Here is a 17,004-nt window from a genome sequence, read left to right as displayed (position 1 = left end):
CTCAAATAAAACTAAGCACCCTGGAATTCTTTGACAAAACTAAGCACCCTGAAATTCTTTGACAACTAAACTACTGGCTATATGATGTTGGCCATATATATTGTACATATATAATGTGAAGAAACGAGTGGTAGTACTATACCAACTAAAAGATGAAATGTAAGAAATACTAGTATGTACGCACTGAAGAGTTAAAGTAACAAGAAGAAACATAACATAGTTCTGCTGGGGGCTCAGCACAACACACCCCTCAAATTAAATTAAGCACACCTGAAATTAAACTTTGCAACTATTCCGGTAGACACTGCATTAGAACCACCATGAGCAATGGCACTGCCACCTTACTCAGAGTCCTTGTCCACGTCCTCGACTTCGTCCTTGTCCCTCTTACTCTTGGCCGATACTTCTTTGCTTGAACCGCACACTTGGCTGTTGCTCTTCATCCAACCCTTGGAGATATTGAAGTAAAGGTAGCCATCCATTGCAACATAGTGGATGTGGTCTATATCTAGTACATTCTGCTGCCATGCATGACGATGAAACGTGTATGGAGGTTTCTCCAATTTACCGTACGAAGGATGAACGATGGCTCCTTCCAGGGTCAGCATTGAAGGCTGGTGAGAGGGCACCAGCCGATTCTTCTGGAGGTCGAAGGTGTTGCCTACAACGAGGCCTATCCGACGCATGACTTCTTTGTCGTTACCAAAGTCTACAATAACGAATTTGACTAGGTTTCTCTCGAGGAAGTCCTTAAAATCCTGGCACTCAACATCGGCATGGCATATGTGGTAGACCAAGCATAAGTCATGCACGCAAACCTGGATCACGGCGGGCTTCTTCCTCTCTTCGTCCTTTAGATCCTTCTCTCGTCCCAGGACTGTGGTGCACTCAACATCTAGCCCAGCGACCCACTCATCATCTGAGTCTTCGAACATGCGTCTGAAGCGAGAAAGGCATCCTTTCACTGTCGCAGAAGAACGGGTGTAGATGACATCGAACTCATCACCAGTGATGGTTCTAACCTTGTACTCATCGCCGATCAGGGAGATTTGGGACGCCATGGATTTGGGAGGAGGGTTAGGATTAGTGGAACTGCCGTAATGTGAATGGACGGGACGACTAGGAGCGAACCGCCGTAGTATTGAAGGACGTGCGGGGACGAGTAGGAGCGAACTACCAGCGTGCGAACAACAGGGTAGTGGCTTTCCATTCTCCCATGATACGAGCTTCCGAGAGCCCTTGGATCTGAGATCGAACGGTTGCATGGCGTGATTCTAGACCTATGGGTGAATATCCTATGTTGGAGGGTTATTCTGCAATTTTTCAGCAACTTAGCATGCGACCGTTTGATCTCAGATCCAAGGGCTGCCAGCAGCCCGTATCGTGGTCGCGCCTACCACGACCGTCGCGTTGCTCATGCGGTCACGCCCTTGGAGATTTAACACGGTGTGTTAGGCTATCTGATGTTGGCATGTCATACATAGTCATCACTTAGTCACTCATACTACAACAAGGTTTTGGCTATAAGGTTGGCTATAAGTGTATTTTTTTACTTCTCTCTATCTCTTTCTTCGTACTCCCTCTGTCCCATAATATAAGAACGTTTTTGACACTAGTGTAGTGCCAAAAACGTTCTTATATTATGGGACACAGGGAGTACTAGTATTTATTGCATTTGCCAAGGAGTGACCTCTTCCAATGAAATGGTGTTGCTAAGTTTGCTTCATTTAATTAACTATAGACTCAAAATTGTCTTTTCACCTACACGCGCTTAGCACCGTTTCTTCCTTGGGTCACCAAACTAGTCTCTCTCTTCTTGATTAACTTGCCACATCAAAGACTTTATGCCTATGTGGCAAGCTTGAGCACCTGTAGGAGCAAGTAAGTACAATAGTGCGCTTTACATGGCATTTTTTCATATGTGGAGGAAAGAGAGGCATGTAAAAAGTGGAGAAGTGGGCTCTCATGCAAGAGCCAGCCTCTACTACATGGTGGAGCATTGGGAGAGGCACCTGTATGGTGGTGGTCAGGAATCGGGAGACTCACGCCGGTCATAGCGCCACAGTTAAAATGATAATGGCAAGTCAAATCATGGGGCCCCACCTGTCCAGCAGTAACTCACTGTCAAATCACACAGCCCTACGTTTGCAGCAGCCTACTCCCTCGTCTTCTTGCGTCTTTGTCGAACCGACTAGGTGGAACTGCCCCGCCTACCGCGCAGGAAAAGCCCGTGCAGTATACTCCCTCCGTCTAGGTGACCAAGGTGGAGAGGAAAACGAGAGAACTTAATGTTTAGTATATGCTAAGGCTGGTTGTAATGGTACTAGCCTTAGCAATTTTGATGAGGTGTCATAGAATTAAATGAAGAAAGAGAGTGAGTTGAGTACTATGTGTCATACATGGCAATAAATAAAGTACTACATGATACTAATATATGATACATGGCGCAGGAGTACTAAGTATTATTAATACAGTTTTGCTAGAACTCATCTAGATGAGATATAATTTGGACTCATTCATATTTTATAGCCATTGGATGTGATGCTATATAAGATGCGTGTGTGCTGACGTGGGTTGTATTTGTTCTTGTGCAACGAACTAACCACTGCATGTCATGTTTGATAGTCTCAAGTCATTAAAAGCATACAAGCCCCACATCTCTTCTTGGTTGATTCCTCTATTTATGTCAAAAAATAAGAAACAACGTGAGAGTTAATGCACCACGCCTATGTGTTTACTATTTGGTTTTCGTAAGATGATTTAATACTCACCTAGACGGAGGGAGTATTCGATTTGACAGTGGGCGACGCAGTTCCCGATACGGCTTTAATGCAGACGAGGGAGGGAGTAGCAGCTCCCGATATGTTGAACGGCCAATGCATCCTCCTTCAATTAATGCATGAGGGAAGTAATGGGAGGAGGTTTGAGAAAAGAGGCTGCATGATGTGAATGCAACGCAGTTTGCCCTCATTGCCCTCATATAAAGGCGCCCCTCCATTCCAATGCATCTACCACATCATACGCACCTAAGCATTTTCCTAAGCACCTACACTAAGCGCAAAAGAGCTTACTCCATACCCATGGCGGCGATGCACGTGAGAGGCCAGTGGCTGCGCCAGATGGTCCACGACTCCGGCCTGCAACATGGCGCCGAGGATCGTCTCCAGACAGTGTTGGAGACCGGCTGGTGGATGGCCGCCGTCGATGCCAACTACGACTCTCAGTTGGACCAGATGATCATTGCCACCAGCAACAAGTTCAACGTCCTCAAGAAGCTCGCGGACGACATCGCCGTACTCCTCCAGCTCGCGCGCTCGGGCTCCTCATTGCCTGCCACCCTAATCGGCCTCCATGGCCGGAACCTCTTTCAAGCATTGGTGGCCCTACGACTGCCTGCCGACGCCATGAAGAATGTCCACCTAGAGGTCACGCTCGCCGCGAGGCGCCTCGCCCTGCAAGAATTCATCGACCTACACATCCACGTGTATGAGAAAATCGTGTACATAGGTATCTACAAGGTCAGTGAGGACACTACGACGTTGGCCTTCCTCACCTGGCTGGAAGCCTTGGATGCCTTTGGTGAGAAGCACCTCGACCTCGCCACAAAAGTCACCGCTCCTTAGCGGCCGGTTGGTGGCCCGGCGCACTAAGTTGAGGAGGAGGAGGTCGTACGTTCGTGGATCCATCTTTCTTCTTACCTTCTATAACCACCACTGCGATCGCATCATCGCGGCCTTAATTCTTATTGTGCTGTTGCATTCTCGTTCAAGTCAATACCGACATGTGCGATCCCTTTGCTTAATTATATGCATCACTGTAACTAGTACTCCATCCGTCAATTTATAAGTTGTGCTTACCTTTTCCATCAACTTCGTGCAACGCGCTGGAATCTTTCTAGAAACACTAGAATATGTCTATATAATCTGTATCTGATAGTCCATTTGAAATCTCAAAAAAGACAAATATTTAGGTACGGAGGGAGTAATATATTATGAGTATATCAAAACAATAGTGATTTTTTCAAGTTTGTGAACAAATACTACTATTCTACTACTTTGGATCCGTCGCAATGCACAGGCACATTGCTGGTAAAAGGAAAAGGCCTGCCGCGTTCGCATCGCACCCCCACACGCCCGGGAATCGGGAGTACAACACGGCCCGTCCGGCATGACACATAGCTTAGGGAAGGCGTGTTGCCTAGCATTTTCACTTTCATGTGGGACCGCCTTGAGCAAACCGACACCTCGCCCGCCACCGGGTGGGAAAACAAAAACGAGGGGAAGATCTAGTTGTAGCACGAAAGCCAAGAAATTTGGTGTCAGACAGGGGTCGTTGATAGAGTAGGAGCATTCCGTACTAGTACTACTCCTACTAGTACCAAGTTTGTACTCCTAATACTATATTACTAGTACTACCACTATACAACTAGTAGGTACGTGCACGACACAACATCGTAGGAACAAAATATGGGAAGATCTTGTTTTGGGTAATTTATCTTTTTTTTCAATCAACGTAGAATGAATAATATGATGTGGGGGGCACCCATGAAGCTTATGTGGCTTGGTTGCATGGCTACGGAAGGTTAGAGAAAAATAAATAGATAATGTGTTTAGAGTGCACCCCACTAAATAGATATACTTTGGATCCATTGCAACAGACCGACACATCTATATCTATACCCCCTATATAGTGTGTGAATAACTTTGAAAGTTGGTCATTGGATGAAGCCAATCCGATGGTACAAAGATGGCAAATCCGAGCACTACTGGCCATTGGATATCATCCACCAGATTCTGCCACATGTATAATCTAGAAGACTCCATGGTTGAACTTAATTCATGACTAACTTTGCCACAACTAAGCTTAGGCAAAGTTATTAGTTCTTCAAAATGAGAGCCACAAGTTGGCAAGCCTAAGGGAATCTTGCCACATTTTTTGTGTGTATGTCATGTGGGGCCTTAGTGTGGCTTGCCTAAGGTGTGGCTTGAACCAAACACTCACCTAAGTTAATCAAACTTGCCTAACCTTACATTCCACCAGATTTTGCCACATGTTAGAATCCAGAAAGCTCCACATGTAGAAGCATAATGCACAAACCACCAGAATCTCATGCGTGCAATGCACGTGTACCTTACTAGTACTAGTTGTTAGTAGTAAGAAACAAATTCCAGTTTTGGCACGAGCTCGTACTGTGGGAGCATCACAAGGCCTGCCGCAGGAGTTACATTTCCCTCTCGGGGACCACGGGACCGAACTTCAGTGGCTTAGTGCCCGGCCTATGAGTCAATGACATGCGGACCTTAAATGCGTCTGGCCCACATGTCATTCTCATGGTGGTGGAGTGGTTCGCGACTCACTCGTTCGAGATGAACCGGCTGGTGGTGGCATGGCCGTGGTGAGGGTGCCACTGCTGGGTGTCGGGGCGTTACGAGGCGTAGATGGCCACACCGGCGGGTACTACTGTAGTACATAAGTACTCCAGCTGAGGATTGATGCCCGGGACGAAATGTGTCATAGCCGCTGGATGAAAATTCGATGGTGCGGGAGTACGGATCGGAGCACAGGAGCGGAGCAGGCAAACCGTGTCCAATCGGGTGTGTCTGTGGTAGAAAGTTTATGGTTGCCGCAGTTCAGCTGGCCCGCATGTCATGCACACAAAAGGCAGAGGAGCGGTGGGGCCGAGAGGGATGAGGGGCACGTCGGGGGGATGAGGATCCCCTGACGCGAACAATCCTACCATTCTGTCACTGACATGTGGGACCCATAAGCGTGGGTCCCACCTGTCAGCGAAGGAAATGCAGGGCAAGGCAGTGATAGCCACGTCAGAGGATCCATGTCCACATCGGGGGACGTCGTGCCATGGGTTGGAGCGGCGTAGTGGGAATCGCTTGTGGGTGTGGCAGTGGTAGAAACAAGAAACGTGATGGTCGCCGTGGTTCAACTTCCATGAACAAGCTGTCACGTCTGTTGACACATGTATATCAAAACTAGAGTGTTTATATTTCAAGCACGTGAACAAGTATTGTTCTACTACTTTGGATCCATTGCAATGCATGGGCCAGCACATTGGTAGTAGTAGTGTCCATCTCTATCTCTAGAGGCCTTCCCTCGTTCATCCTTTTCTCTCACAAGATAAACTACTCATACAAATGCATCTTGATGTTTCGTGGAACGCACGAGAATGTTTCCTTGGGGGTCTCTCCAGTGCGGCGTGGCTGTAGTTGCAAGTTGACGCCCCTTGAGATGCCGACGTTGAGGGGCACTCGGATTTCCTCCGATGAGCAGGTAAGATGAGTTTGATCACGTAGTAAATGCATTCTAAAGACTACTTCCGTGTCCATTTCCTAATTCTTCCCCTGCCCACTGTTTCACAGGTTAGGCTCAGTGCGAGTGGAGATTGGCTTGCATATGTACGGGAGGGTACCAACATCAATTTGCACAACATTTACAACGGTGACACCGTTCCCGTAGAACCTCTGTCCAACATTGGGATCAGCCATGCAATGGGCCACCGCATGAATTGGTACGATGGAACCACGGTGAGATTGAATAAGATAGCATGAACCTTGCACATGGCGGTCAAAGGCGGACCATGCTGTCTGCGGCCGATTTGTTGCTGTACAAGTAGGAAGACGTTGTGCTCCTTTCTAACCGCATCTTCGTGGTGACAAACCAGGGGACTTATTTTGTATGGGACACATCCTACGATATACTCCCTCTCTCCCAGTTTATTTGTTTTGAATCTTTTCGTTTTATAAGTTTCAAATTCAAATTTAGAGCTCCCCGTCACATGTTGAGATTACAATGTCCATTAAATCGTTGCATGCATGCATAGTAAAGAAACATATCTCGAGTTTGGACGAGTTCGTGTTGCGGGAGCACCACAAGCTCTGGCGCAGGAGTTATATTTCCCTCTCAGGGCCATCGAGACCGAGCTTCAGCGCCTTACTACACCTACCTTTGAGTCACTAACATGTGGACCCGATAGGTGACTGGTCCACATGTAATGCTCCCGTAGGCAGAGGGCAGTGGGGCCAAGAGGGGTGAGCCGCGGGTTGGGGGACGTGTGGTTTCATTGGTTCGAGCGGCATCGTGGGAATCGCGGGTGGCTGTGGTAGAAACTTGATGCTCGCCGCATTTTAGGTGGCCCACATGTCATGCACAAAAAGGCAGAGGGGCGGTGCGGCCGAGAGGGGTGAGGCACACGTCGGGGTGCGTGGTGCTATGGGTTGGAGAGGCGTCGTGGGAATCGCGAGATGAAACGTGATGGTCGCCGTAGTTGAACTTCCATGGACAAGTTGTCATGTCTACAGACACATGCACTGCATACCGATCACTGGAAGGAGTAGCAGAGAAAGCTATATATGCGGATAAATAGTTCCTTATAGTCAAGCGGACCCACGCTAATACTCTGTTCCAAAGACATGCACACCATCGAAATAGTCCATCTATATCAATATACACGGAGAGGGAATAATTTTTTTTACAAGATAGGAAATAGTTCATCCATCCATAATGCCCTCCTTCTGGTGCAACCTCTTCTTCTTCTTCTCCTTCTTCTTCTTCTTCTTCTTCTTCTTCTTCTTCTTCTTCTTCTTCTTCTTCTTCTTCTTCTTGTTCTCATTCTCTGCGGGAGATGGCTTCGCAACAAGCTCTTTGGACCTTGCAGCTATCTCGAAACTCACAGGGGCATCGAGGGCAGCATATTTTATCCGCTCGTACGTTAAGGGATAATTCTCCCATCCAGACGACCTTAATGCCACCGTCTCGTCGCCCTTCTGAAGATTTGTACCGAGCACAAAATTTTCTATGTCGAATAGGGATGGTGCCTGTTTATCACAATCTTCTACAGGAATTTTGATTCTGGTTTGTAGGTCAGCGATGCTTTTCAAATTAAGGATGTACGACTCCAGCTTCTGTTTGTCCCCTTCGATGGCTGCCCCACAGAAGTATACGTCCTCCCGAGACAAGAAATCATGAAGCTCACCTGGTATGTAGGGAGAGTGTATGATGTGGTACACCAAAACATCATCTTCGAGGCACAACTAAAGGACGGCGGCGCGCTGGATCTTCCTAGGGGCACGCTCTATGTACTCTGCGTCGAGACCGATGACCCTTTTCTCTACCTTTTCGAGGGAGTTGGATACATTGTTGATCCACTGCCGAACAACCCTTGGGTGGACGGTGACGGTGGCAACTATGCGCATCGAGCCTTCGACGAGGACATGTTGACGCTAAAAACCTGCATCTCGATCTCTTTCGCCATTTGGAACCGCTGGAACGGAGGGCTATGGTTTGGAGAATTAGGATTAGATGGCTAGTCTAACTGAAGTAGTAGATAATTATTTAAAGAGGCTAAAACAATGTGAACGCAGTGGGGTTTGGATGCAAATGAAGACGAAGGGGAGGTGAAGAAGCCGAGGAGAATCGGTTCTCGATGGAGAAGTAAATGGGAGAAGTGGCGTGCAGGCAGTTGATTAGACGGCTAGGTAGACTAAATGAAAAGGCTATGCGGGTAGACCGATGAGTCGTACCTATTCGTGTACGTGCCCATCCTTCCTGATAGGTGGGACCTATGCAAACAGATAAAAAATGTGTCGTAGTTTTTTTTTTGAGCGCGTGAGTGGGAGACACAACATTCTCTGGTTAAGGAATACTCCCTCCGTTTAGGTGAGTATAAGTCACCTTATGAAAATCAGGTTTTCCGAAAACCTTTAGGCTTGGAGCATTAACTTCCTGCTCGATCCCCTCCCAGCCTCGTTACCCAGCGTTCTCTTCCTCTGCTGCCATGTTCTACCTTTCCATCTTTCCTCTTCTCAAGTGTGGAACGATCTGCATGCCGTCCTTGATGCACCAGAACAACCACTGCATGCATCGCGGCAGGGCGTTGATTGGGTATGCACGAGAATTTGGTTCTGCTCGCAATATGGACGATACTTGAACGATGAAGTGAACAGGCATGCTAGCACGGGAGATCTATTTCCGCTATACAATACTGGAGTACTCATGTTCCTACTAGTAGTAGTAGTAGTAGTAGTAGTACAACTGTGGTACACTTGATGGTCAAAATACTATTCATCTGGTCCTCACAGTGAAGTGACAACACCCTGCGCCTGACACTAGTCCAGGCGGCGTGTTCGGGTTACCAAAGTCAGCCTCACCCTGTGCACTGTGCAGTCTGTCAGTGTCGCTGTACAGCACATTGGCGCCTCGCCTCGTCTCCCTCTCCGCTCCCATAGCACCACTCCATCTCCGTCTCCTTCTCCGTCTCCGTCTCCGTCTCCATCTCACTGTGCCCCCGTGTACCGTCGCCTCACTCGCCTCCCCCAGTACCACTATTCCCTCGCTAGCCGCTCCAGCACCGACATCCTTCTCCCTAGTAAATCAAACGGTTAGGAATATATGGATATTATCCTTATTTTACAGTAATCTATATACTACTACTAAATATGAGTGTGAATCAATGGCCATGTCAGTTTCCTCATTTTCATGATGTAGAAACATGCACCACACTGTTGGTTTCATCTAACCATACATTAGGGAAGTAAATGTGCATATGGAGAACTCTATATTTGGAAGTAGTGAAATCTTGCAATGCTTACCATGTGTACATACCTATATTCACCCTTCAACAATCAATGGCTAGAATAATATCCTCACAAAAATTTTGCCCACAGAACATGAGTATATAACAATGCATGGTCTGTTAGTTACCTTGAAGAATTTGTTTGTGAGGAAAGAACATGATTACATAACATGCATGACATGGTAGTTTCCTGTGAAGAATCGATTGCGAAATAACATGAGTATAATCATGCATAGCACTTCTATATTTTCGAACCCAGTATACATTTCCCTGTATTTTCCTCCCAGTTCCAACAGGGACATATCAATGCTATTTCTTGCATTATCCTACTCATACTCTGAACAATGCTGATCTTACATTAACAATGCCTGTCCTTTTTGATATGATGCAGTGTCCCTACAGTTACTGCTCTTTGTAATCACATCACCTTTGCCAAAAACAGGGAAGCACAACTGGTTCCTCGCTCGATCAGACAATGGCAAAAGACTGATGATCATTTGGACACATGATCCAGAAAAGTTATATTGCAAAAACCCTACTGTATACAAGCACCGTGTAATACGTGAGTATCCGGACAGTGGCTGTTACATCTATGAGCAGGATACCAGCTTGTTGGGGCCTTTAGGATTTTTTAGTTGGAGGCGGGTAAACAGCCTTGGTTCACACTCTCTGTTTCTCGGACTCAATTATCCGATTAACTAGGAGATCACTGTTGGCAAGGACCTTGATGGCAGAGAGGCTCTGTTTGCTATGGAAAATTGTTTCTACATGGCGAGCCCTAGGAGTTCGGGAGCAAACTCCCCTGATTGTCAACGATACGGTCTGCAGCCAAAAGAAGGTAAGAATGACAAAGGCATCCAGATTAACTTTGATCCTTGGATTTCTCAATTACGACAGGCAGTGATGTGGTTCAAGTCTTCAGGTTGATAGGTAATTGGGCTGTTGCATCGAAAGGGTGGAGTACTGGTGTCTCTGGATCACTGGTCGCTGAAGCGGGGCTGCAAATTATGACAGTGTTGGATCATCTCTTCGAATGACTTTGTTGTCTTTGCTGCTAGTTCTGGATGGGTAGTTCTTTCTTTTCTTATGCATATTCCTTGTCATTTGGTCATCCTCGTCTATGTCACTCTTACTATGTAATAGTTGCTTCTGTTTAGAATGTCATTCTCGTCTGGATCACGAGAGTCTGAGCGCTGCAGATGGGTGCGTTTTGGTGGTGTAGCAAGACTTCTTATGAACTATCATGTCTTGTTGTTTATGTTAGTAGTAGTCACTAGTCAGTGTTTGAATGTTGTATATATCATTGTTTCGAACTGCTTATTGTCTCAAACTACTGGTGGGCTAAATGAGGGCATCACCATTCTCCAATGCTCAGAGTATATCTCCTTTTTTTCAAGTTATATAATTTGAGCTCAGTGTCTTTTCGATGATGTACACTTGTTTGGGCCAGTGAGGTGTCGTTGAATATGGGCCGAGTAGTAACGCAATGCCACACAGGTCAATTATGACTCTCAGGCCAAGCTCTCAAAAGATCCTGAAAAAAGGTCGGGCTCTCCAAGAAAGAAAGAATAAGGACTCTTAGGCCGACATGTGGGCGCCACCGGTGTTCTCGTGCGCTTGCGCGCCGAGAGCATATTGGAGCATGCTCAAAATTCATGCTACCTTTTCATCCCCAGTCTCCCGCCCCTCCCCCACCTCTGGAATCTCGATTCCTACTCTAGTTCGCCCAAATCCCCCTCCTGTACTCCCTGTACTCAAGCACACTATCATGTCGCCGGTCAGCGCGGATCTTCGAGCCAGAGATCCCGAGGTCCGTCCTGCCTTCGGTCGCTGCGTGTTGTCGCTCAACAGTGGCATGGCGGCGCTTGACGACCAGTTTGCCGGCAAAGTGCTGATGGTAACCATCAACGGCGACCGGCCTCCCATCTCGCCGGACGACCTTGTCAAAGCTCTTGGCATTGTGCACGGCATCCAAATAAGTGACTTGCTCGTCGAAGTCTGTCCGCCACCGGCTGATTTCTTCGTCAGGTTCTGGACAACTTTCGACTGCAGTCGTGTGTTCGAATCTTCCTGGCGTTTGTTCTACGATGGTGCGCTGGTGAGCTTTGATCGGTGGCACCAAGGATGGGGCTCGGTGCCCTCTAAGCTTGAGTTTTTAACAAAGCTTACCTTCCACGGCATGCCTCGATGTGCTTGGAACAGCGAGTCCATGAATGAGCTTATCAACGACCTTGGAGGAGAGCTCGTAAGTATGTTTGTTCCTCCAGACAGCTGGGCTCTGACGGTTATGGCATGGATGAAGAAGCCGTCCACCATAACGAAGGTGATTGGTGTTGAGATACCGGTGCAGGAACCGGGGTTGTACTATTCGTCGCCACCAAGGCCGCCGCGGACCATGTTAGGGATGTACCTGTATCGAGTGTTCGTGCATGTCGAAGAAGTGGTCAATCCATCAATCGAAGTCCTGCCACTGCCGCTGGTGCTAGGGTCCGTCGACGACATCCATAACAGGAGTCAACATCAGACTTTCCCCGTGTTGCTCGGAATGATGGATGGCACAGGGCCTACTCCATCGCACGGCGGAGGCCACTGCTTCTTTGGGAGAAGAGGCATGGCTGGCTGCTTGGATGTGCTCTAATTTGAGGTAACAACTGAATCTTGTCAGATACTAGTTAAATCCGAGCTATGGGTGTGAAGCACTGATATGCTAGTACATTTGATTGTGACCTGTTCTAATTTTGTACCTGAACTTTTTTTAGAAAGGGTTGTACGTCAACTTAATGTGCTAGCAGAACTTATTGTGTTGTCTGTCTGTTATCTTTGCACAACATTCAAGATATTTCCCCGTCATTGATAAAGACGATGAACCGTTATGTACGACTTCATTGGTTTCAACATAACCCTTCCCGTAGCGATCCACTACTTCCATCCTGATTGTGCCGCCTGCGTGAAATTTTTGTATGCAAGTTCAGTGTGCTATGATGTTCTATATATGATGTTCTATATGATTGTGTCAACTATATAAGTTTTTACTGAGCATCAACAATGCATATGGCTGAAAGATGTATTTAGGAGCATCGACCGATGGGTCTCTCTCTATCTTTATATCTCTCTCACACACACACATGCACACGCACACACATGCACACACGCACAAGTGGGACCCGTTGAATTATTTATTTGCTCGTGACAACTTTTAATTAGGTTCCACTGTAATCTAACTTTTTTCTTAAGTTATTAATAGAGCTCAGTGACTTCAAATAGTTGTACATAAGCCTTGTTTGGGACTTTCCGGCGTCGCTGAATGTGGGCTGAGTAACCATGTTAGGTTGTACTGTACTACACATGCCTTTTTTCAACATCAGCAATGCAACTGGGCCGACAGTTCTACACAATATCCGGGTCAACCTGTTATTCTCCGCCCCACTGGGCTGCAAACTTTCCTAGGAGGTATGCATTAGGCTTAACAAGAAAATGGACTTTAAGAAATAATAAATGGGATGTAATTATAATAACTGGACAGTTACTATGCACCAAACACGTAATTAGTTTGAAAAATATATTATTTTTGGAATTTGAAAATTTTAATTTCATTACTTGTTCCGCGCGCAATATTTCGTTGGATTTTAACGTAATACAACTTTATTTTGAAATTATATTTAACCTGACTAGAAATTTCGGTTAAAAATATTTCGGATCCCATCAAAATGTGGGAATTTTGTTTGAATTCTGTTTTGAGCTGTTGTTTGAAATTATTAATCGTTGTCCTAGCTAGAAGTTGGGTTGTACTTTTAACAAATTGTAAATGGGCTGTAGTAAATTCCATTAGAATTAAAAAATGGGTTGTACATTCTTACAAATCGCAAATGGGCTATATGTTCTATGCCAAATCTGAGCTGTGGGCCTACTAAGTTGACATGTACCAAGGGCTTTGTCAACTTAGTCAATATAAACGATTCTAGCTGCAGTGATCGTACGATGTCCATCCAACGGCCGTAGTGCTTCTTCAACCTCTGGTCTTCTTGCTCCAGCTGCCCAAAGCAGCGCGCGGTCGTGTCGTGTGCTCCTGCCTCCCGTGGCCGGCTGTGATGCCGCGGAGGCCTCACCGCCCCGTACTACTCCCACCACTGGCCAGGCCATCCCTCTACTCACCCACACCCCCTGTTATTCTGCGGCGACGGCAGCCTCACACTGCAGCCGAACCAGTGAACTCTCGTACTCCTCTCCACGCGGGCTTCCACTGTTGCGTCTTCCCCTTCGTAGGCCTCGCCATTGTCCAGACCACGGCCCTGGTGCTCTCGGCGCGGCGTGGTCAACATGGTCAACGACCGACTTCCATCGGAAGAGTACTATACGTGGAGAGGCTGACAGCTGGGTCTAGGCGGTCGCAAGGAAGTGCCTCCTTATTACGCGCAAAATAATTATTCCTCCACCTGACAGCAAGGACCCACTGGACGGGCCACCTTATTTTGCAAAAAAAACGTTTCCCCCCTGACTGCTGGGACCCACCGGATGGGCCAGCGTATTTCGCGAAAAAAACGTTCCCCCCACTATTAGCTCGGACCCACCGGAAGTGCCTCCTTATTACAAAAAAATGAATACTCCCCTGCTAGCTGGGACCCACCATGGTGGGAGGTTGACTTGTGGGCCTACTAAGTTGACTGGGATGGGGGCCTTTGTCAACTTTAGTCAATATGAACGATTCTAGCTCTAGTGACCGTACGATGTCCATCCAACGGCCGTAGTGCTTCTTCAACCTATGGTCTTCTTGCTCCAGCCTCCCAAAGCAGCGCTGGTCGTGCCGCATACTCCTGCCTCCCGTGGCCGGCTATGCTGCCGCGGAGGCCTCACCGCCCCCTACTATTCCCACCGCTGGTCAGTTCCTGCGGCGACGGCAGCCTCACACCGTAGCCAAACCAGTGAACCCTCGTACTCCTCTCCGCGCAGGCTTCCACTACCGCGTCTTCCCCGGCTCTCCGTCGTCCCCTTCCTAGGCCTCGCCGTCGTCCACCGCCCTGGTGCTCTCGGCGCAGCGTGGTCAACATGGTCAAGGAACGTGTCGGTGTTCTGGGAACGGGGGTCCCTAGACTTGCCTGTCTGCGGCCTGCGGCGTGGCTCAAAGGGGGGCCTGGCACGGCCCATCTTCATCAACACAGACCGAAGACCCTCGCGAGGGGCCAAGCCTCGTGGGGCGGACGACACAGAGCTTCATCAGGCAAGGCCTCATCAGGCTGGCTCGCGAGGAGGCGGAGAGATCAAGGTGGGGTACCTCACGAGGTGCCCGTGATGCAAGCCATGACGACCAAGGGTGCCAGGCGGGCGCCAGCCCGCGCAGTGTCCTCCTTTCCTCTTTGGTGCAAAGGGAGCAAGCGCAGGCGAGAGCATCAAGCAAAGGCACCCGTTTCGGTGCAATGAGACCAAGACCAGTCCAACGGCAGGGAGGAAGTCATTGTGGAGCCCAAGCCAGCGCCACCACCAGAGCCTTTGGCAGGCAAGGACCAACTTTAGTCAGGATAAGTGTACCAGATGTTCCCCTTCAAAATGGCCAATTGTTGGCGCCCTTCCTGCTTAATATTTGGGAAGAGGCCCAGGGCCTTTGCCTATAAATAGGACTAGCCACCCCCAGGGTAGGGGGGCAATCAAGAAGGAAGAATCTAGAATCCAAGAGAGAAACGAGCTAGGATCGAAATCGGAGAGAGGATCGAAATCGGAGAGAGAATCGAGAAGAGAGAGAGAGAAGGGTGACTGAACTCCTCCTAGCAGTTCATCCCCTCAGCCAAGAACAGACCCTTGCGAGGCTGTTCTTCCTTGTATTGCTCATCATCATCAGCCCAAGAGGCAATCCACCACACCACACACTAGAGTAGGGTATTACACCACAACGGTGGCCCGGACCAGTATAAACCCTGTGTCTCTTGTGCTGTTCTTTCCATAGCTTAGATCTTAGCGAGGCGGAGGGGTGCAGGTAGGTAGAAGGCAAAATCTCCGCGTGCACCCCAGTGTTTGAACCTCAAGGGTCTGCCGGAACCCGAAATCCGACATTTGGCGCGCCAGGTAGGGGTGCGCCGGAATTCGTCTTCCACCACCCCGTTCTTATCCGACCATCGTGTTCATGTCTGACGCTCGTCGGGCCCGCGCCGAGCGCCGGGCCGCTCTCGCTTCCCGCGTCGCCCAGATGGCTCCTGTCGGCGGGCGTCCTCGCCGTTCCCCGTCACCTGCCGTCAACGCCGCCACCGGCCCGGCGGGGAACGAGAAGCAAGTGTCGTCTCAGCATCCGTCCGTGTGGCAAGACGGCCGCACCGCTACTCCCTTGCTCACCCCAGCTGGTTCTTCGTCCCGCGTGCTCCGCGCACCCATGGAGGCTCGAGCTGCGCTCATCGCGGAAAACGAGCTCCTGCGCTACCATCCCGTCGATGACGTCTACGAAGAATGGCTCGACCGCGTCGCCGAGCTCGTCCGCGCAGCAGGGGGCTCTCCTGCGTCGTCCGTTCCGCTGCACCGCACCCCGCCCCGCGCGGGCGATGAAGCTCCGGGGGCGCCCCAGCCGCCTCCTCCTCAAGAAGGCGCCGTGGCTCCAAGGCGCGTGGCCCCTGGGCGGAACTCGCTCCGTCAGGTGCCAGCGCGGCAAGAGCAGAGCTGCCAAGAAGTCCCTCACCCGCAAGAAGCTGCCCGGGCGCTCCCTGCTCCAGCACGTCGCGACCATGCTCCTGCTCCCGCATGTCAAGATCCCGCGCTACTCCCAGCTGCAGCGCGTGGGGACATGCAAGACCAAGCTCTCCGTCACCCAAGGCCTCCCGTGGCCACAGCAGACTGCCGTGCCTTCACCACCGAGCTACGCAGCGTCGCGTGGCCCGGCAAGTTCAAGCCAGACCTGCCTCCTCGTTACGACGGCATGGCCGACCCTACGGAGTTCCTCCAGCTCTATGAGCTGGGCATCGAAGCTGCCAACGGAGACGAGAAGGTCATGGCGAACTAGTTTCCCATGGTGCTCAAGGACGGGGCCCGCACCAGGCTCATGAACCTGGCTCCAGGCACGATCTCCTCCTGGGACGAGATGCGCACCCCCTTCATCGCCAACTTCCAAGGTACTCGCGACCGGCCACCCGCCGTGAGCGACATGCGCCGCATCAAGCAACAACCCGGAGAGACCCTGTAGAAGTACATCCACCGCTTCAACAACGCATGCCTCAAGATTCCCAAGGTGACCGAGGAGGCCATCATCTCAGCCTTCTCCGACGGCGTGCGCGATGTCAAGATGAAGGAGGAGCTGGCGATGCATGAAGACCTGTGCACTTCCTTGGAGTTGTTCAACTTGGCAACCAAGTGCGCCAGGGCTGAGGAAGGGTGTATCTCCCTCCTCGAGCTGCCTGCCGCAGACCCAGAAGAGAAGAAGGCCAAGGCCAAGGATGTGAAGCGCA

Source organism: Triticum aestivum, chromosome 1A (assembly GCF_018294505.1).
Source record: "Triticum aestivum cultivar Chinese Spring chromosome 1A, IWGSC CS RefSeq v2.1, whole genome shotgun sequence".
Classification (NCBI taxonomy): domain Eukaryota; kingdom Viridiplantae; phylum Streptophyta; class Magnoliopsida; order Poales; family Poaceae; genus Triticum; species Triticum aestivum.
This window is presented reverse-complemented; position numbering follows the sequence as displayed.